Below are 24,234 nucleotides of genomic sequence, written 5' to 3'. Positions count from 1 at the left end.
CATAGTTAAAAGTTGCTCCCAAATTTTGGGCTGTTTTAGCTTGGTAGTTTGTCAAGTAGCTGTATGAGCATTATTATTGTCTTAACATTGTGACAGTTTAGTGTTGTATATACAATTTTAGTGAATGATTCATTCTTTCTTACAGTCTTGCAAATGTGGACAATCCTTATAAAACAGTTGCTTAACTTGCCTAAAAAGAAAGGCAGGCGTTTATAAGTTGGTATAATTTGTAATAAATGAAGTAATGTTTAAAGAGAATATTTGAATGCAAATAGAGAAATAAAAAAAAGGTATATCAATAAATTCAAGTCACAAGACAAACTTTTCAGTTACATATATACATGTTTTTCTTTTTTCTTGTGTGTGTGTTTGTGTGTATATAAGCACTGGAGTGGGTGTGTGGTAAGTAGCTTGCTTACCAATCATATGGTTCTGGGTTCAGTTCCACTGTGTGGCATCTTGGGCAAGTGTCTTCTACTATAGCCTCGGGCCAACCAAAGCCTGTGAGTGGATTTGGTAGATGGAAACTGAAAGAAGCCTGTCGAGGTTGCTGAATGAGGAAAATGAATGGGATAAAGAGAGTCTGCCGAATGTCGACCCAACAGAGGGACCAGCAATCCGAGTTAACAGTTCCTTAGTAGTTAAGGCAATTACAAGCATGAAAACAGGGAAAGCCCCAGGCCCATCAGGAATTACTGCAGAGATGCTCAAAATATCTGGTAGTGTCGGCTATAGCATAGTCACCCGTATAGTTAACCAGGTGATACACGAAGGAGTCATTCCCAATGACTGATGTAGCAGCATAATAGTCAACTGCTACAAAGGTAAAGGTGACACCCTAGATACAAATAACTACAGGGGCATCAAGCTGCTGGATCAGGTAATGAAGGTTACGGAGAGGGTTATAGCCCAATTAATTAGAGAGAGAGTTAGCTTAGATGAGATGCAGTTTGGGTTCATGCCAGGGAAAAGTACTACTGATGCTATATTCCTGGTAAGACAGCTGCAGGAGAAATACCTAGCCAAAGATAAGCCCCTGTACCTGGCTTTTGTTGACATGGAGAAAGCCTTTGACAGGGTCCCCCCGATCCCTTATCTGGTGGTCAATGAGGAAACTAGGGATAGATGAATGGTTAGTGAGAGCTGTGCGAGCCATGCACAGAGACGCTGCTTGTAAGGTGAGGGTTGGCAACGAGTACAGTGAAGAATTCCGGGTAGAGGTTGGGGTCCACTAAGGTTCAGTCCTCAGTCCCCTCCTATTTATCATAGTCCTCCAGGCAATAACGGAGGAATTCAAGACAGGATGCCCCTGGGAGCTCCTCTATGCTGATGACCTTGCTCTAATTGCTGAGTCACTATCAGAACTGGAGGAGAAGTTTCAGGTGTGGAAACAAGGATTAGAATCGAAGGGCCTTAGAATCAACCTAGCCAAAACCAAAGTCCTAATAAGTAGAAAGGTGGACCAATCACAAACGACTTCAGGTAGATGGCCCTGCTCGATCTGTAAAAAAGGTGTAGGTAGAAACTCTATAAGGTGCACCAAGTGTAAGCTATGGACACATAAAAGGTGCAGCAATGTCAAAGGAAGGCTAACTAGGAAAATAGTTTTTGTATGTGGCAGATGCTCAGGAGCAATAAACACTGGAAATGTGCAGAGACCAACTTTTACCACGTTCCAGGGAGACAAACTAGAAGTAGTTGATAGCTTCCACTACCTAGGTGACCAAGTCAGTAGCGGGGGTGGGTGTACTGAAAGTGTAACGGCTAGAGTAAGAATAGCCTGGGCAAAGTTTAGAGAGCTCTTACCCCTGCTGGTGACAAAAGGCCTCTCACTCAGAGTAAAAGGTAGACTGTATGATGCATGTGTACGTACAGCCATGCTACATGGTAGGGAAACATGGGCCGTGACTGCTGAGGATATGTGTAAGCTCGCAAGAAATGAAGCCAGTATGCTCTGATGGATGTGTAATGTCAGTGTTCATAATCGACAGAGTGTAAGTACCTTGAGAGAAAAGTTGAACCTAAGAAGCATCAGTTGTGGTGTGCAAGAGAGACGGCTGCACTGGTATGGTCATGTGATGAGAATGGCTGAAAATAGTTGTGCAAAAGTGCTACACCCTAGCAGTTGAGGGAACCTGTGGAAGAGGTAGACCCAGGAAAACCTGGGACAAGGTGGTGAAGCACGACCTTCGAACTTTAGAGACCGAGACCTATGGAAGTATGCTGTGCGTGAGAAGACCTGGCAAGTCTAGTGAGGCCATAACCCGTGGTCCCTACCTGGGACGTAGTCAGTCCACCTGTGCATACCTTCCTTCTTGTGACACTTGTGAAGACCTGTTGAGGCAAGTGAAAATCAAATCAAATCAAAATAGATGAACATCAATGGAATTTGTATCTTTGTGGCACATAAGAAAACCATCCGAACGTGGCCGTAGCCAGTACCGCATCGACTGGCCTCCGTGCTGTGGGCACGTAACAAACACCATCCAATCGTGGCCATTCGCCAGCCTCGTCTGGCACCTGTGTCGGTGGCACATAAAAAAACACCATCCGAGCGTGGCCGTCTGCCAGCCTCGTCTGGCACCTGTGTCGGTGGCACATAAAATCACCCACAACACTCTCGGAGTGGTTGGCGTTAGGAAGGGCATCCAGCTGTAGAAACACTGCCAGATCTGACTGGCCTGGTGCAGCCTTCGGGCTCCCCAGACCCCAGTTGAACCGTCCAACCCATGCTAGCATGGAAAGCAGACGTTAAACGATGATGATGATGATGATGATGATATATATATATATATATATATACTAGCATTAAAGACCCGTCGTTGCCGGGTCATAATGCTAGTGCATGTATATATGTGTTTATATATGTGTACATATTACATGTACATCTATATATATACATCTACACATAAAATACAAAATACAAAGTTATATCTTGATATCGCTAATGATAATAATACTCAAAATATATAACAGACTGGAATTGTTAGCCCGTCTCTTGTAATTTCAATCAATTGTATAGAAGTGTGGCTACAATCCAGCCTACCTCTACTTCTGGTGGTGGGGAGGGGCATTTAAAATTTTTTTCCGGGACATCCTACATCCCAGATATAAAGGTAAAAATAAAATATTTCCACTTTGCAAGTTCGAGTCGAGTACTCCCTTGCATGCTCCATTGACTCGGACATTGCTTCTATTGTGGCGAATTTACCGCCTCTGATTAGATATCTTTCATAGTCGCACCAAGACACTTTTCAAAGGTGCTTTCCTCCATGTGTTCAACTCTTTTTTCTCTACATTGTATACTTTATAGACAATAGTATTTTCTTTAATTTAATTTTTCATTATCCATCTGGACTATTCCATTTCTGCACGCTAATTATATTTTTAATTTATTCCCATTCATGTGAAACCACTTACTCACGTTCAAGTCATTGATGCAATTTTATACCAATTGCTATTTTTACTTTTGTTATGTTACGATTATATTATTATACTTTAGTTTGATTTTAATTATTACTTACTACATATAATTCAATTGTTATTATTATTTTTATTGTTAAACTGAAAGTATCTGACATAAAATAGAGAAATGTTTTTGTTTCACTTTTAACATGTAATACTGAAATAGTGGAGAAGATATGATATTGCTATGGGCTCACTCTAGGCAAGAAGTTGAACATTTTTTTCCCATGAAACTACATAGACCCTAAGTAAGGCATGTGTAAAACTTGAATGAAATTGGTTGAGTAGTTCTCAAGTTTTAGGGAAACACACAGACAGACAGACAGACACACACACATTCTCAGTTTTATATATATAAAGATATATATATACACATATACATCTATATATAAATACATGTGTGTGTTTGTGTGTGCTTGCATGCATATGTGTTTGTGTGTGTGTGTGTGTGTCCATTTGCATTTAAGCTTTTCCAGGAATTACTGAGCTATAAGCAGTGAGGTTGCTGTTGTTTCCTTTACTTTTCACTAGTTTCAATCAGTCAACTGTGGCCATGCTGGGGCACTGCCTTGAAGGGTCTAGGCAAACGAATGAACTCCAGTACTTATTTTTGAAGTCAGGCACTTATTATCTCGGTTCGTTTTGATGAACTGCTAAGTTATGGGGATGTAAACAAACATGGGGTTGAAGGATGAGGGGGAACAAACACAAACACAAAGACACACACACATACACATGCACACACATGCATGTGCACATACACATACACACTCACACATATACAATGGGATTCCACACGGTTTCCATCCACCAAATGGCACTATATTAGAACGCACTTGCTCGAAGTGCTACACAGTAGGACTGAACCTGAAACCACATGGTTGCAAAGTGAATTTCCTAACCACACCACCACTTTTGTCAACAAGTCTTCAACAAAACAATGACATGTGATATAAGAGATTATTTACTTAAAAAAAAAGAAAAGTATTAGTAACAGGAAAGGTATCAAGCTATGAAACAATGCCTCAATATTATATTCCATTATCCTGTACTATTATGAAAAAAACGTAAAAAAGCAATTGTGTGTGAGTGTGTATGTTTATGCATATGTGTATATAGTACAAAAGCATATATAAACATAATTTGTATATAGATATATGCATGTGCACATATACATATATTTATGCATATGAACATGTGTGTATATATATATGTGTGTGTATATATATATGTGTATATATATATATATATATATACACACACACATACATATATGCATATAAGCATACACATAAATATATACTTATATATGTTTACAAGCACGCATTCAAATAAATACATTTAATGTGTGTGATAGCAATAGGCAGACAAATAGATAAATAGATAGATAGATAGATAGGTAGATAGATAGATAGATAGATAGATAGATAGATAGATAGATAGATAGATAGATAGATAGATAGATAGATAGACAGATAGGCAGAGATACGTAGGATAGACAGATAGATAAATATAGATGTAGATATATTTGTGCGTGTGTTAGTGTATGTATAGATATATAAGTATACATATGCTTACACACATAATTTCTAGCATACTCAACCAGTTTCATCCCAGCCAATTATCATGAGATAGAAACTGGTAAAACAAATCACTGAAGCTAATCAAATTATATATATTTTTTTTTATCCTTTCCATTTTTTTTTGTCTTTTCGTACTATTAAATTTTTTCTTTTCTTTTTGTTTATTGTGAATGTCTTCAACTAAATGCATGATATAATACAATATCATTTGTTGACCTGGATGGATTTTGAAATGTCTCATGAACACAAATTCAATAATTGGTCAAACCCTTAGCAATATATTTGTCTAATACTGCATAGTCATTTCTTTCTATTGCTTGCTCTTTGCTTTTCTTTCTCCTACATTGAACAGATATATAAAAGATGAGCTAATTGACAGCTGGAAAACATTAAAGTGTCAAAGAAAACATCATAATTGCTGTCACAAATTTGCAAGAGCATGAATTAGTTTTAGTTTTCATACATTCAAGTAAATCTATTTGATCTAAATGTTTTGAAAACATCTAATCATGACTGATTATTATTAGTATTATTATTATTGCTGATGCAGATGTTGTTATTCTTGTGGTTGTTTGCCATGAATGCATGCATTTTCTGAAGTTCTGTGATGAAAAGGTGATTTCTTACAGGATTACTTGATGGTAAAAAAACAGTATTTGTGCTATTTTGTCAACAACAAAGGCCTTCAAAATATTTAAACATCTACCCCATTTTCTGCAGTGAAAAGAAGCAAAGCACCCAGTACACTTTGTAAAGTAGTTGGCATTAAGAAGGGCATCCAGCCATAGAAACCAAGCCAAAACATGTTGATGATGATTCTTAAATATTTCATTGTGTATATATCTGTTTGCAAACATCCATTTTGCTTTGTCTGCTATGGTTCTTTATGACCATCTATATAGTAACATGAGGAGATGGTAGCCACAGTGTTTGTAGCTGTGAATTCTTCCCCCAAAATTCTTTCAGACGCAAGAACAGCTTTGACAAAAAAAGAATACTGTAAAATTAGCAGTTAAATAAAGTCATGCTTCTGTAATGCAAATTTAATTGGCAATAACAAAAGCACTAAAAATGGCGGTACCTTATCTCATACTAATGTTGTAAGCTAAAAAGTGTTATTGAAGGTGGATCAGTTCCAGTAAAAGAAAAGATTGGAAGAGATCAGTTACAGATGAAACAATCTCCTTACCTGTGGAATTTACTCAAAGCAGGCAAATAGTAATATAGCTCTGTTTTAAAAAAATGGAGGGTCTCCATATATCTGCTAAAGAGAATCTGGACAGTGTCTTAGCCGATGTGATATAGGCTGTATGCTCCTTCAACAAGAAGACTTTTAAGATCAAAGATTAAGCAAAGAGACAAGTAGAGCTGGTGTACTTCATGTTTCTCCACAGGCTGATGCTGCAATGTATCAAGAAAATGGAATAAAGGGAACATGTCTAGAGTTACTAGTGCTGACTCTTAGCTTACAGCACGACAAAGAGAATATTGAGTGCAGAAGTGACCCACAGCATGAGTTTTGATGGGAGCTGCATGGCCTTCATATTCAGGTGACTATAGAGTTATCCAAAACTTATAAGCTAAATGTCGCAGATGGCAGAAAGAGGAAAAGACACGATGACAAGTATGACATATAAAGAGGTATTTTTCAAAACACTGAGATACTGATAAATCTAATGAAAGACCTGAAGAGATGATGTACTGATAGAGGAGGAGGAAATAGGACCAGAATTGAAAAGACCTTCAGATGATAGACACCTTGGTGAAACCCACTCACCCATACTTATAGTCTATCATTGCATGAAATAAACATGTTATATTTTTCACATCATCCAACACAGGATATAGTTTTAAAATGCTCTGATCCAGCTTAAGGGGTAGCCTTCATCTGTGCCCTTATTTGTTTTAATTTGAATTTTGTTTATATTTAAAATAAATCTGTATACATTATATTTAACAGATTCATGTACACTCAAATATGGAAAAATCTTCACTGCAGTAGCTGTCTTAGAAAAGAAATTCTTTTTATAGACAGAGTAAATGAAAACATACTAAGTTGGGCTATGAATGAAAGTAAGTGCCTTTAATAAATTCCAGCCTGACTCCACTAAAAGTGTCCAAGATCCATGAAGTGATGTCAAACTAGTGATAGATTAGGGCTACCACCTAAGTAGATAAAGTCTATCCAACAAAGTTCCACATATGTTCCATTACCCAGTGTCAGTCACAAGGCTTGGATCACCCTGGGATTATTTAAGAAAACAGTAGCCCAAGGTACTGCAAAGTGAGAATGAACCAAGAACCATGTAACTGAAAAGCAAACATTATACTATATAGATTTGCACATTCATTTTACAACATTGAATTCATTGTTATCTAAAAATAAGGAATGTAATTAGAGACAGTAATGAAAATGAAATTAAACATCTTTAAATATTTGAGACATTAATTATTCTTCCTAAAAACCATAATTAAAGTTTTTAAAAGTAATGTAAATATTGCTTTTGTCATTACTAAAAGACGCCCGTTGGCAAGTACCATGAAATAATAATAAATTTTTCAGTAAGTTACATCCAGTTAATTGTTTCAATGTACATTTAGGACCTGCATTTACTTACATTGCTAATGCCCTTCAGAAAGTCACAAATAAAGATATAAAAAGAACATCCATTAATTGTCCTCTAAAATTCTTTAAAATTCTTAAGTTTTGTGCTTACCTGGAAACAATAAAAGCAAACTTTTCTAAAGATGTTACAATGTTACACTTTAAAACAGGTTCAGAAATGGTTTTGTTTTTCATTTTAAAGAAAGAAAGAAAAGCATTTTTTTAATATTGAATTAAAGGAAGAAGTACCAATGAGTGGTGAAGGAATGAAGAAATAACACAGGGTTTACTATATCAACTCATGTAAATGACAAAGTTGGGAATCAATGGCCATAAGTAAGCTTGTCAGAATTAATGTTGGTACTGGACCCATATTGTACTAAAAGCAGACCTCTACTGGAAAACCAAATTAACCTGCACTTTCAAACAATCAGGGCCACTACACTCAGCTAATAGGATGTTGAATTATTTTGAGACCAGATACCTGCTCTGAATGCTTAGAGCAAAGGGAAGTCTGCTAAAGGTACTTACAGATTAGAGTTGGTTCTGTCACTTCTCTGTGTCCAGGGCTGGCCCTAGGTTTGCTGGCACCCCAGGCAAGCTGAACTTTGATATGTACAAGCTGATGGTCATGGAAATTTCTCTGTCTTTGTCACAATCCTCCTTGGCACCCACTAGCACATGACAACCCTGGTTGCCCGTATCCTGAGCTGGCCCTGTCTGTGTCAGTGATTTGTGTGTACATTTAACTTAAAAAGAGGTAGAAATAGACACTGCTTAATGTTTCAAAAAACTGTTTTACGAGAAATACTTCTGGAATAATTGATATTTTTTTTTGAAGTGTTGAAATGTATTTAGGAGTATGTATTTAATCTGTTCATTTACATAACACTGTGTGACACGATCTTTGTCCTTAGGTAGCAACTATCATTTCCTATTTCTTTACCCTTAGCAAGTATGAAAATTAGCTAATATTTCCCTCAGACTTTGTTTTTGTTACATTTATATAAACCCCAAGGAATCCTTCTCAACACATGGCTATGATGCTCCTCCACTATTCCTGCACATGACCAGAGATGCACATACTGACATGTTACACAGTATTATCATTAACATAAAAAACTTCATCAACCTGTTAATGCTGGCAAAGTTGATACCAGAAGTATATTTAAGCCATAAAACTGAAAACAAGTTATTCATTAAAAATATACTTTTTTTTATTTATTTCAGTCATTTGACTGCAGCCATGCTGGAGCACCACCTTTAGTCAAACAAATCGACCCCAGGACTTATTCTTTGTAAGCCTAGTACTTATTCTATTGGTCTCTTTTGCCAGACTGCTAGGTTACAGGGATGTAAACACACCAACAGCAGTTGTCAAGTGATGGTGGGGGGACAAACATATACACATATATATAATATATATATATGACAGGCTTCTTTCAGTTTCTGTCTACAAAATCCACTAACACGGCTTTGGTCAGCCCAAGGCTATAGTAGAAGACACTTGCCCAAGGTACCATGCAATGGGAACCATATGGTTGGTAAGCAAGCTACTTACCACACAGCCACTCCTGTGCCTATATGTCTATATTTTTACATGTTTAAAAATAATAATTACAGTTATAATAATAAATATCATCGTTACTGGTGGCAAACTACATACCTGCAACTAATTATTGTTATTATTATCATTATTATTAATGCAATGAGCTGGCAAAATCATTAGCATGCCAGGCAAAATGCTTAGCGGTATTTCATCTGCTGCTATGTTCTGAGTTCAAATTCCACCAAGGTCGACTTTGCCTTTCATCCTTTTGGGGTTGATTAAATAAGTACCAGTTATGCACTGGGGTTGATATAATTGACTTAATCCGTCTGTCTGTCCTTGTTTGTCCTCTCTGTGTTTAGCCCCTTGTGGGTAGTAAAGAAATAGGTATTTCATCTGTCCTCATGTTCTAAGTTCAAATTCCATTGAGGTCTACTTTGCTTGTCATCCTTTCAGGGTCAATGAAATAAATACCAGTTGTGCACTGGGGTCGATGTAATCAACTATCCCCCTCCTCCAAACTTCAGACCTTGTGTCTATTTAGAAAGGATTGTTATCATTTTCATTATTTTTATTCTTGTTGTCCTGCTGAAGAGATATACTTCTTCTAATTCTTGCTGTTGATTATGAGTGTTTCCAAGAATTTTTTGTATTGAATTTGGATTATTTATTGTTTTATGTCACGGTAAAAGTTTTACAAGGCAAGCTTATTTTAGTTCATTGACATTTGCTAAAAAACAAAAACAAAGAAGTTGCTTTTGAACATTTTATTTGACTTCATATGTAATAATGTTGAACATCAGAGACAATGCCTCCCCAAGCAAAAATTGAAAATGTTCGTTCTGCTATTGTGAAGCAGAATAATAACAAGCCTGATCTGCTAAAATTGTCTCCTGTTGTAAATATGGAAAAATTTGTGTTTTCAGAAATGAGAAATATGTTATTTGGACATTCTCATAACTTTTTAAATGATGACACAATCAAGAACAACACTAGTGTGCACACACACACATGTGCACGCATGTGCATAAGTACACACACATACACATACACACACATATACACATACACACACAAAGAAATGTCATCAGCAATACATGGAGTTAGTTTTGCTCAAGCTGCCTCCAGTACTGAAGTGCTTGATATGAAGACTGAATTTGCCAAAGTGGAGTAGCAGAAGCCGTGCATTGTAAAATTATAATCTTCTTGCATGAAGAATACATAAAAATTGGCAAGGAGGAAATTGTTATACCTGTGTCTCACAAAAGAAAGGCTACTTTTTCAATAATATCAAAAGGATTAAAGAAAACACTAGTGGATGTCTGGGCCAGTATCATATATATCAAGAAAGAAAAGCATATGGTAACATCTACCTGATATTTAGAGCAAAGACAAGGCTTCTGTAAACAATCAGAATTTGAGGGCTAATCACCCATCAGCTTGTGCCCTAGTAGATGAGGCAGCATAACAGTCAGGTATAAAGCAAGTGATATTAACCTCTGATTTATCATTGTAACGTGGTTTGGATGGGCATTAAGTGCAGAAATAGTAAGGAATGATACGAAAACAGGTGAGGTTAGCTTAAACTTGAAAGTTTTTATGCCCCCTCAAAACCACAAGGCCATCCTGAAGCTATAGTCCATTGTTGGTGTTTAGCTGAAAGCTATATTACTCAGGATACTGGACAGAAAATCTTGTTGCCTCACTTGTGCTACCAAAAGCCACTGGAAGGCTTTCTGCTCTGAAGAACTCTGAAGAACTCTGAAGAACGAGTAGTATCAGAAAACTGTTGTTCCTGAATGATCACTCATTGTATCACCAGTTGCAGTTGCAAGGAGAATCAAGAGAAGACAAACACCTATATGGGCAATCAACCTTCTCAAAAAACTACCAGAAACCTGGAAGAAAAACTTGATTAGGTAAAAGTATGATGGTGATAATCATCATCACTTCATATTCACTTTCCATGATGACATGGATTGGATGGAGCATCATCGCTCAAATCAGTTTTTATTGGTAGCCACTGCTCTTATAGTCAGCTGTTTGTACATATCATTTTGGCTTGGTTTCTACAGCTGGATGCCCTTTCTATGTGTCACTTTACAGATTATACTGGGTTGTCATACTCTTGACAAGATAAAACTAAAAGCTCTACTCAACACCAAACTTTTTCTGTCCATTTACTACTCAATTCACAGTGCACAGTGGGGGCATTTTTCATGGCACCAACACTTGAGAGGTCATTAAATCCTCAGCAAAACACAACTAAAGGGGCTGCTCAACTCTACCTTTTACCTGCTTACTAGTCAACTATCTTGAAGTGCACACTTGTAGAGAGATGGGTAACCTTTCTCAGTGGCACCAATACTGAAGGTGTTGCTTTGTGCAATGTAAGTGAAAAGAGTACTCACTGTTCTAAGACATGTACATTCAATAATGTGACTGAGGAGAAGAGAAAAGAGACTAAGAGCAAGAAGGACCAGAAGAGGTGAATGAAAAGTACAAGAGTATGATTGAAGAGAGGGCCTGAGATGCTTATGTAACTAAACATTATTATTATTGGGAAATGACAACAAGGCAGTTAACAAGTACAATCACTTGCAGAATGGACAAAATGCATAGAGGCATTTCTGTTATGTTTATGTTCTGAGTTCAAATTCCACCAAGATTGATTTTTGTCTTTCATCCATCCTTTCAGTGATGATAGAATAAGTATCAATCAAGCACTAGAGTCAATGTAATCAACTAGTTCCATTCTCAAATATTTCAGGACTTGTACCTGCAGTAGAAAGAATTATTAGAATAGTATAAACTGGAAAGTGACAAAAATGGAAGAAAGATGTTATGGACATCTTTCAACTTACATACTTAAGGAGAATACTTGAGATCAAGTGGCTGCAAAAAATCTAAAATGGTGGAATTGAGACAATAATGGGCATCAACAGGATCAGTGATGAAATAAGATGCAAATGCTGGAACTGGATCAGACATGTTCTCAGACAAGATCGAGAAGGCAATTGTATGGTGGTGCTAAAGTGGCAGCCAGAGGAGAAAAGAGCAGCAGGGCACCCTAAGAAAACATGGTGAAGGACCATTGGCAAGGAAAGGAGAAGCTGGAATGAGGCCAGAATATTGGCATAAAACAGAGCTGATTTGTGGCCTTATATATCTCATGGCATGGAAAGAACTAACTATAAATCTGTTTAATGAAATATAATACTATTTTTTTGATATTGGCTTCAGATGACTTCAGATAGGTTTCAGATGATAGAAGTTAAGGCAATGACAAACTTAATAATACATTGACAATATTAATGAGAAAACTATGCTTCAAAAGCATTCATCAATTATCCCTACATACTAACTAACTTTGAGACTACTAATTTTAATACTTCTTTTTTTATCTTATAGTCAAAACCTGGTGGGAAGGAGGAAGATATCCTTGACCTAACGAACTGACCCAACTGCTTGCAACAAAGTGTTAAGTTGCATGAGACAAGGAATTGGGACTATTACCAAGGGATTCAGTCTGACAGTCTTATCATTATCATCATCATCATCATCATCATTGTTTAACGTCCACTTTCCATGCTGGCTTGGTTGTACGGTTTGACTGAGAGCTGGTGAGCCAGAAGGCTGCACCAGGCTCCAATCTCATCTGGCAAACTTTCTACAGCTGGGTGCCCTTCCTAACACAAACCACTCCGAGAGTGTAGTGAGTGCTTTAACATGCTACTGGCATGAGGGCCAGTCAGGTGGTACTGGCATTGGTCATGCTCAAATGGTGCTTTTTACATGCTACTGGCATGGAAGCTAGTGGGGTGACACTGGCAGTGACCATGCTCGAATGGTGCTTTTTATGTGCCACTGGCACAGGAGCCAGTCAGGTGACACTGGCAACGATCACAAAGAATCCACCACACTACATTTGTACATTTTTATTGACCCTGAATAAATTAAAGGCAAAGTTTACCTAAGAAGGCTTTGAACCCAGAATACATTTGTTTCAAGTCAGTGTGTTGAAACAAATACCATGAGACGTTCTATCCATTGCTCAAACAACTCTGTTAATTTTTCCACCTGAATATTTCTATCAAACACTCCTTTCTGTCAAACTCTATTCTTAGGAATCAGTAACAACCCTAGTATACTGGACACTATTTTCAATCGGTAGTCACTAGTGATAGAGGATGAATGCTTTTCTCGCCCATCATCATCATCATCAGCAACAGATAGTTTTGATGGAGTGAAGTAGAACCAGATAAATATGACAATAGCAAAGATATTTCTTTAAGAGTTAAATCAATTTCTACAGAAGTATTTCCAGTCCTCATTATAATATACAGTTCAATATTCTCCAAATTAACTTTTTTCCTATTTTCAAAGATGATTGTCAGCTTTGTAAAATCATTTGTCACTTTTATTATTTCCTCCTTTAATTTCAGATTTAATAAATCAGAGCTATGTCATTATTGATCTTTTTTTCCCCGAGACTAATTGTTTAGGTGTATGAATAGATTTTCTGTAAGGCATTGAGAATATAGGATAAGTTAGAGAAAAGGTCAAAACACACAAAGGCTGAAGAAGTAAAATAGCATAAAAGAAATAGTAGTTATAGGCATGATAATCATGTGGCTTATGAGCCACATGGTTGCCGAGCATAGCATCCAGATCAATAAGACAACTGATCAATGACATCCTTGTTGTGACCATCTTGCCTTATTATGTATCTAAGAAAACCTTGATGCAGTTCTTTAATAGCAGCCAAATCTCCCTCAACTCACACACAAAGGCAGAATGGTTACAAATGGAATGCCTTTGATCATATATAGTACTATATAATATATCTTTTCTTATTTAAAGTGTTACTATGTGGCTTAAAGAAAATTTTGATGATATTCATAGAAGACTTAGAGACTTTGATGTTTGATTGTATTTAAGATGATATACTCCAGAGTATTGTCACCATCATTTGTTATCTTAGAAAGGTCAAAGAGTACAACACATTTGTTTCTATGGATAGTAGTCAGTTTTCACTAGTTTTTTCAAGGTATTATTAATTAGCATTTTGAAAATATAGGTAAATGCACAAAGTTTTTATCCAGTTAATCTCAATATCAATGGATACTGTAAAACAGAGAATCTTGTTTTAGCATAAATATCACCTTTTTATGGTTCTATGTGGAAATGCCATTTATAGTCTATCATTGATGGCAAGAAAGAAAGATCTCTAAAAATATGTAAGGAAGTGCAAGTGTATATTGTATAATAGATAGAATGACAGATAAGAAGACAGGCAAGCAAGTATGAGGAGATGTCGAAAAGTTCCTGGCTTTGGGTAAAAGAAAATACACGATGATCAGTTAATTATGATTTCATTCAATATATTCCCATCTCAGATTCACGCACTTATTGCAGTAGTCCTTTAATTTTTCTAAGCCCTGAAAAAGAACACAGAAGGTTGGGTCTTCAACCAGACCTTTCACAATACCCTTAAATCCAGGAAATTTTCAGCCACCCCACCTCATAGATACATGTTCAAAAATAATTCTTAACAATTGCAATTAAATCAGTAAAACAGCAACTTTAAGTGTTCTATGTAGGAAAAAGCCTTAAAAAGAAAAGGGATTTACAGCATTAGTCTTCCCTAAACAGAAAATATTCAGAATTTTGTGTTTATGATTATTAAATGATTTAATTCGAATTTTTTCTTAATGCTGAATTCATTGGATTTATTAAAAGGAATCCAGTAGATGGAAATGAAAGTTCTAGATTGTAGTCTACAGAATATAGATGTGACTGTGAGTTAAAAAGGTTACTTCTCAACCACATGGTTCTAGGTTCAGTCCAACTACATGGCAGCTTAAACAACTATTTTCTACTATAGCCTTGAGCTGCTAAAGTCTTGTGAGTGGATTTGGTAGACGAAAGCTGAAAGAATTCCATTGTATGTATATACATGTGTGCATGTGTGTGTGTGTGTTTGTTTCTGTGTTTGTCCCCCACAGTTACTTAACAACCAATGTTGGTGTGTGTATGTCTCCATAACTTAGCAGTTTGGGGAAAAAGACTAATGAAATAAGTACCAGGCTTAAAAGGAATTAGTTTTAGGGTTGATTCATTCAACTAAAACGTGTTCAAGGCTGTGCCCCAGCTTGGCTACAGACTAGTGAATGACTAGTAAAAGATAAAATATGATGTATGTATGTATGTATGTAGTATGTATGTATGTATGTATGTATGTATGTATGTATGTATGCATGCATGCAAGTATGTATATAAGTATGTATGTATTTATGCATGCATATATATATATATATATGCATCTATTTATCTATCTATCTATCTATCTATCTATCTATCTATCTATATCTATCTATCTATCTATATATATATATATAATATATATATATATATATATATATATATATATACTCTTTTACTTAGACTTAGATAAACTTAGATATGTTTCGACCAAAGATTGGTCCAGGCCATGTCTAACTTAATAGCACCACCTGATAGGATTATTCGAATCCTGTTTAAGTCAAGTTTTGTTCAAGTAGTGAGTTCTTGTTGGGTGAGTTGTATCCAGTTTTGTTCAAGTAGTGAGTTCTTGTTGAGTGAGTTGTATCCAATTATGGGTGGCTTATCTGGTATTCTTTGAAGCAATCTATCCAGACTCTGTTTAAAGTTGATGGGATCCTTTTCCTCTTTGATCTCCCTCGGGACAATGTTAAATAGAGCAGGGCCTGTTGAGGAAAAGAAATTATGTTGCAGTGTACATGTATGTTGTGATCTTGAATTGGGCAGGGGACGTATAGCCCGTGGTCCAAGTCTTGGATGAACCTTGAAGCTAATGTTTAGGTCGTTTGGGCAAAGTTGGCGGTATATTTTCCACATCGTACAAATGATGTACTGCTCATGGCGACGCTGGAGGGAGTAAAGTTTCAAGGCCTTAAGGCGATCCCAATAATCGAGAGCAGCCATGCCTTCAATTTGTTTAGTGAGAGCCCTCTGGGGTGACTCAATTCTGGAGATGTTTTGTCTTGTGTGAGGAGACCACAGTGGGCAGCAGTATTCAAGGTGTGGCCGTACAAAGGAGGAAAAAAGTGGTATGATGACACCTTGTTCCCTGGACCGGAAAGTTCTTAAGATCCAGGAACTCATCCTACGAGCTATATCGACCTTCTTGTTGATGTGTGCACTCCAACTGAGATCGTCATCAACAATTACACCCAGGTCTCTGATATTGTTAGAGGCTGTGAGCGGTTCCCCTGAAGGAAGAGAGTATGGTTGTTTTAGTGAGGAATTTCTTCCAAAATGCATCAGCTCAAATTTTCCCTCATTCAGTTGCATTTTGTTTCTGTCTGCCCATTGACTCACAGCATATAGATCAGACTGGAGTTGAGTTCGGTCTGCTTCTTCATTGACGATTTGCTGGAGCTTAGTGTCATCAGCGAATATTTTCACTTTGCAGTAATGTACGACACTGGAAAGGTCGTTTACATAAATTATGAAGAGTAGCGGACCCAAAACAGTTCCCTGGGGAACACCGCTGGTGACTTTTGCTGGGTTTGAGTGGACTCCATCAACTACAACATGTTGTGTTCTATTCGCCAGGAAATACTTAATCCAGTGTAGAACTTTTCCACGGATTCCAACATTTGCCAATTTTGAGAGTAGGATGTTATGGTCTACCCTGTCGAACGCTTTACTGAAGTCAAGATATATGACATCAGAGTTCGAACCTGTTCCCAAGGCTTTGAGTACATCTTCAATGTAGTGTAAGAGCTGTGTTAGACAGTCCCTGCCACAGCGAAAGCCATGCTGATTTGAATTTAGGAGTTTGTGGGTCTCCAGGAAGTCAGCTATCCTTGATCTTAACACTCTTTCAAACACTTTAATGAAGTGGGAGGTGAGTGAGATTGGGCAATAGTTGACTGCGAGGGATCTGTGTCTTTTATTTGTTTCAGTCATTTGACTGCGGCCATGCTGGAGCACCACCTTTAATCGGGCAACTCTACCCCGGGACTTATTCTTTTTGTAAGCCCAGTACTTATTCTATTGGTCTCTTTTGCCGAACCGCTAAGTAACGGAGACATAAACACACCAGCATCGGTTGTCAAGCAATGCTAGGGGGACAAACACAGACACACAAACACATACACACACATACATATATATATATACATATATACGACAGGCTTCTTTCAGTTTCCGTCTACCAAATCCACTCACAAGGCATTGGTCGTCCGGGGCTATAGCAGAAGACACTTGCCCAAGATGCCACGCAGTGGGACTGAATCCGGAACCATGTGGTTGGTTAGCAAGCTACTTACCACACAGCCACTCCTGCAATAATAATAAATGACAAGTTTGTGTGTTTGTGAATTTGTTACTTTAATTCCTCTAATACTATCCTACAGACCTTGATGAAACTTGACACATGAGTGGGGCTAATGCCTATGTGGTCACTTATGCACTTGGAATTTTAAAAAAATCGATTTTTAATCATCATCGTTTTTTCAACCTAAAAGTCAATAAGGTGTTAATAATTCATTTATGCTGTTTTAAATTTACGATAACTTAACACCACATACAGTATGTGTGTGTGGAGGCGCAATGGGCCAGTAGTTAGGGCAGTGGACGTCCAGTCGTAGGATTGTGGTTTCAATTCCCAGACTGGGTATTGTGAGTGTGTATTGAGTGAAATCACCTGAAGCTCCACGAGGCTCCAGCAGGGGGTGGTAACAAACCCTGCTGTACTCTTTCACCACAACTTTCTCTCAATCTTTCTTCCTGTTTCTGTTGTACCTGTATTTCAAAGGGCCAGCTTTGTCACACTCTGTGTCACACTGAATCTCCCCAAGAACTACGTTAAAAGTACATGTGTCTCAGCCACTTGCATATTAATTTCACGAGCAGACTGTTCCGTTGATCAGATCAACTGAAACTCTCGTTGTCAGAGTGCCACAGAATGCCATGATATATATATATATATATATATATATATATATATACACACACAGAGGAAATATATGTACATTAGGAGTGAAGAGTCACATTTTGTAAATTACAAATAAAAAAAATGTAATTGAAAAAATTAATGAAAATTTTAGACCCCTATGTGACTTTTAGGTCATCCTGTATTTATATATATATATACATATATATATAAATATATGAAAGAATGGAGTTGAACGACGAATTAACAAAATTCTTTCATATATTTATATTTAAAAAAAAAAGCATACAAATTTCCACACGAAAGCACGTAACTTCAAACGTGTCTTCTCTGATGTGAATTTGCTACCCAGGTATCGGTTAACCGAATTATTCATATCAAGATAATTCATTCAACTACTTATATATATATATATCATCATCATTATCATCATCATCATCATCATTGTATATATATATATATTTGCTTTTTTTTTTAAATTAGTAACTGACATATTAACTGAAAAAAACTAAATTTAAAAGCAAATAATTTCCTCAGGTCTTGGAAGAATATTGCTTAGTTGGGATGCAAAAGCCATATTGTTTGTCTCAAGGTTAAAATTTAATCAGACTATTTTCTTCAACTCCTCCACATCTTTGAAAATCTGTATTACTAACAATGATGAAAACGTGGTGTTTCACAGTGGTAGGATTATATTATTGTCTGTAGTGTGGAGTCTTCAGGCTGCTTGTTAACACATGTAATAAATCATCTACACTGTCTTCTTATCATCTTTCCTTTTTTTAGAACCTATATATGTGGACTGAATTTTTTTTTCTCTTTCAATAATCTTCTTACAATAGCTTGCTACATCATACTACCAAGGGACAATTTATCACTGATACCAGAAGTTAGACATAAAAGGAGAATCTCATTTTCAAACCAGCTTCTCAATTCTGTTATCTGGTTGAAGAATAAATGAGTGATAATGATTTTCCCATGTAACAAATATTACATAGAAATCTAAAGTTAATTCTAAACAAACTTTTCAGAAAGTTTTGTCCCACTTAATGTTATTTTTTCATAGACAGTTTGCTGTTATGAGAATATTAATGTGATTATTTTACATGGATTTGATTCTTAGACTATATGTCAAATTAGCGAATTAACCATTCTAAAGAACAGTGAATTTTATCATTTTTCACAAAATTTTTTTTTGAATAGTGATATTTTTTTCTTTTTTGGAAATTAGTTTTAAAATTAATTTGCATTATCATTTACTTTATTGAAAGGTCTGTAATTAAAACTTGATTTTGAAAACTTTAGTCTCTAGAGTTGACTATTTCCCATTTCATCATAAAAGGTTGTACAGTCAATTACGTTTCTTGTATGTTAGGCATTCTAGAACAGTATACTGAATATAATTTCTATTTGGTATTTCTGAAGTGGTGCATTAAAAAATTAGTATATGTATAATTCCAGGACTTTCTCACCTAAGATTAAATTATGATCAAAATAAGCATCATTTATTTGCAATCATGGACATTGGATCTTTTACACAAGAGCAAGTAAATCACAAGGATTTTAGTTCTTATAATTACGTTTTGGTTTCACCTGAACTTTTCATAGAACATCTTCAGAACTCCTGTGAATTTTAAGAACCTATAGACAAGAGATATAAAGTTATGAAATCTTCTGAATTTAGTAAATGTTTTTCACAAGCAAAATTGCATTTGGTATTCTGACTTAGGATCTCTAACATATTTAACCCTGACCAAATATATTAATTCTGAAACCAATATTGGGATTTAAGTTTCTGAAGATATTGTAATATGTTTATTTTTTGGAGGAGCTTTACTTTTTTACATGCAATCTTATTTGCATGATATTTAAATGTCTGAGGATTTGCTAATACAACAGTGTATAAAAGATTATGAAGATTTCCTGTTCTTAAAATTACACACCTCTATTTTTGTAAACCCACCTCTCCATTAGCTATGAAAATAAGTGATCCAGTTTATTTGATCAATGGATCAGCCTGATTGTGAAATTAATGTGCAAGTGGCTGAGCGCTCCACAGACATGCATACCCTAAATGTAGTTCTGAGAGAGATTCAGTAGGACATGCCTAATGTGACAAGACTGGCCCATTGAACAGCTCATTTTTGCTAGCTGAGTGGACTGGAGTAACAGAATAAAGTGTTTTGCTCAATTCCACAGGAAATTGAACTAAAATCTTTTTGATTGTGAGCCAAATAGCTTAACTATTAAGCCATGCACCCTCATATATAAATATATATTTGAAGGAGCATGGCTTAGCTGATTACATACATACATACATACATACATACATACATACATACATACATACATACATATATATATATGAATAAATGGTTAAAGGTCATAGCACATGTTAACCAATTCTTTAAATAAAGAAATTATAACATTTCTTTTCCATTTAAATACATTCTGGCACATTCAAACATGAATATCAATGTTGTCATATGCTATTAGAGAACATCTTCTCTCTTAAAACAGTGTGTGTGTTTTATGACACATGATTTGCTTAATCTAAAGGGACTCTGAGACACCATAATGTTTTGATTTTAGTGCATGTTTCTTCAGTTGCAGCTGACCAATGAATCACAGAAGAGCAAACAAAATATTTGGTGATGTGTGCAGATGTCTCCCAAACAGATAGTAGTTCATGGGGTGCATGCACAACAGTGAGAATCCTAGCAAATATGAACATCTGAAATGAACTCGTGCTATTGTGAGATTCATCAGTCTGATGTAGCTTCAACTGAAGAGATGAACAATGAGGTTGAAACCTCAAGTGCCTTGACATTCTCTCTGAACTGACATCACTTTTAAGGAAATATTCTCCAATAGCAAATAACAACAGTGACCAAATATAAATGCCAGAATGTATTAAGAATGAGTTGCTACATTGTTGTTTGGATTCTTGCTGTTCTGTGTAACACATGGATAAATAAAAAAAATTCCTTTCATAGTAATTTATTAAGAAACTGTAAAACTCATTATACACATTTGTATCTTTTGATACAGCCTTCCTTCCTATTTAAAATCACTTGCTGGCAAAGAATCATTGAAGTCCTAGTTAGCTGGATCTTCACAATAACATTGACTATATTCTCAGTCTAGAGCAGTGGTTTTCAACTGGGGTCCTCATGGCCCCTGTGGGTCCATATAAATTTTGGCAGGTCCATGCAAAATATAGTAAATTGGGTGTCACTACAGTATTTTAAAGGCCCCCTGAAAAAATTTTGCTTTAGATGTATTTATTGGTGTGTGTTGCAACAAACAACTTGGTTTCTTTCTCTAACATTTTACATGGCTCAATCTACATAAGTTAATATGTGAAAAACAAAACAGGAATTTTGAAAGAAGTTTCTATAAAATTAGTTTTTAAACATTGAATGGCTATGAAGTCCACCAGAATAAAATAGTAAGCAAAGGGGTCCATAGATAAAATATGGTTGAGAACCCCTGGTCTGGAGTCACACCAGCAGAAAATGTTCCATTGTTATTCTTAAACTCGTTTTAAAATAATAACCTTTTTTAACATTTACACACTCACATTGTGTGTGTGTGTTACACTGATGTGTATTAGTGAAGGATTTAAAGATTGGAGAGAAACAAAAACATTAGTGATGTTCCCTTAGCATTCTTGCCATCAGAAAAGTGTAGTACTAATGATTGATGTATTGGAAACCGATAATCAATGACACTGTGCTTCGCAAATTAGGAAATAAAATAAAAAATGAATAACATATTTAGATAAGAAACATTCGTGTAATGGGATTCTTATAATTGATGATACCACTCTCCTCATTACATTGCCCATGTGTGCACATTCATGTGTGTGTGTGTGTGTGTGTGTGTGTGTCTGACTGTGTGTGCGTGTGTGTGTCTGTATGTGCATGTAAGCATGTGTGTTACACCCATGCATATCAAAAAAAGAATTAAACATTAGCAAAGAACAAAAAAAAAGAAACCAGCAATTTCATTTATATAAAACAACCCATGTGCTGTTTACTCCACCTAGTTGTGCAAGCAATCCCTTGTCACTTGTAACCAATGATGCTGTTGTTTATAAAATTATGCAGCAAATAAATAAGACACAGGTGCATGTATGGCTGTGTGATAATGAAGTCTGCTTCACAACTATATGGTTGCGGGTTCAGTCAAACTGTGTGACATTTCAGATTGTATGGCAGATTGGGTCCACCACACAAGAACTTGAAATGCAAAGAGTGAGAAGATATATTTCATCCAATATTCTATCAATTTCTGCCAATCCCCCACCTTGTACTGGTTCTTCAATTTAATACATTTAAAAGAACGAAAGGCAACAGTGAGTTCAATGTACAGATGACTAAAATGAATTTACCTCTTGTAGTGACTTTTTAAAAAAAAACGGAAAGTAACTTCAAGAAATTAAGAATTCATTTCACATAAAATATAATTTTCAGGCTTGAAAGAAATGAAGCTGTATGCTTTGCTGGGTGTGCAATGACAGAGTGTAAACATCTTGAGAGGAAAATTGGGTAAAAGAGGCATCAGGTATGGTGTGCAAGAGAGAAGACTGCACTGGTATAGTCAAGTGATGCATATGGAAGAGGACAGCTGTGTAAAGGAGTGCAAATCTTTAACTGTTGGGGGAACCTGTGGAAGAGGTAGACCCAGGAAGAATGGGACAAGGTGGTGAAATATGATCTTTGGACGTTGAGTCTCACAGAGACAATGAGAAGTAACTGAGACCTTTGGTGATTTGCTGTGCTTGAGAAGACACGTCAAGCCAAGTGAACTTGTAGCCATGATCAGTGCTGGTGACAAATAAAAAGCACCTGTGTCAGTGATACGTAAAGGGCACCCATGCCAATGAGATGTAAAAGGCACCCATGCCAGTGACATGTAAAAAGCACCCATGCCAGTGACATGTAAAAAGCATCCATGCCAGTGACATATAAAAGGCACCCACTACACTCAATGGAATGGTTGACATTAGGAAAGGTGTTCTGCCATGGAAATCTAGCCAAAATAGACTGGAGCCTGGTGCAGCTCTCCAGCTTACTAGTTCCAGTAAAACTATCTCACCCATGCGAGCATGGAAAATGGATGTTAAATGATGATGATGAGGAGGAGGATAATTAGTAAAAGAAGATCTTTGTTAGCAGACAAGATTGTCTCTATGGTCATATTTCAGGCTTATTAGATTTCATCAGCAAAACATACGTGAAGTCTACTTTGATCAGCGAATATAAAGTTTTAAAAGTAAAAAAAAAAAAGAAAAGAAAAGAAGAGTTACAAAGTTACAAACAATTCTAGCCATTATTTCTTTTATTCTTTTATTTATTTCAGTCATTTGACTGCGGCTATGCAGGCGCACCACTTTTAGTTGAGCAAATTGACCCCAAGACTTATTCTTTGTAAGCCTAGTACTTATACTATCGGTCTCTCTTGCCAAACCGCTAAGTGACAGGGATGTCAACACACCAGCATCGGTTGTCAAGCGATGTTGGGGGGACAAACACAGACGCACAAACATATACATACATATACATATACATATATACGACAGGCTTCTTTCAGTTTCCGTCTACCAAATCCACTCACAAGGCTTTGGTCGGCCCAAGGCTATAGTAGAAGACACTTGCCTAAGGTGCCACACTGTCGGACTGAACCCAAACCATGTGGTTGGTAAGCAAGGTACTTACCATACAGCCAATATTATTACAAAAAACTAGCCTGCGGATATTCACACCATATCCTGTGGACCCCTGCAAAGTTTGAAATCATCACTTACCATTCGTTTTTTTTTTCCCCGTAAGTCATTGTAGACAGTTTATTGCATCCATATTGTTTGATCTCTCGTTGGTTTTTAAAAATTATACTGCTAAAATATGTTTATATACATCTGAATGTTACTGCAATGTGAATGACTGATAACATATTGCATTAAATATGTATGTAGATATATCAACATTCATCCATCCCTGCACAAACATAAATGTATATATATACACACACATAAGTATGCATATATATGTATATATATGCG

The sequence above is a fragment of the Octopus sinensis genome, linkage group LG3 (genome assembly GCF_006345805.1).
Source record: "Octopus sinensis linkage group LG3, ASM634580v1, whole genome shotgun sequence".
Taxonomy (NCBI): Eukaryota; Metazoa; Mollusca; class Cephalopoda; order Octopoda; family Octopodidae; genus Octopus; species Octopus sinensis.
This window is presented reverse-complemented; position numbering follows the sequence as displayed.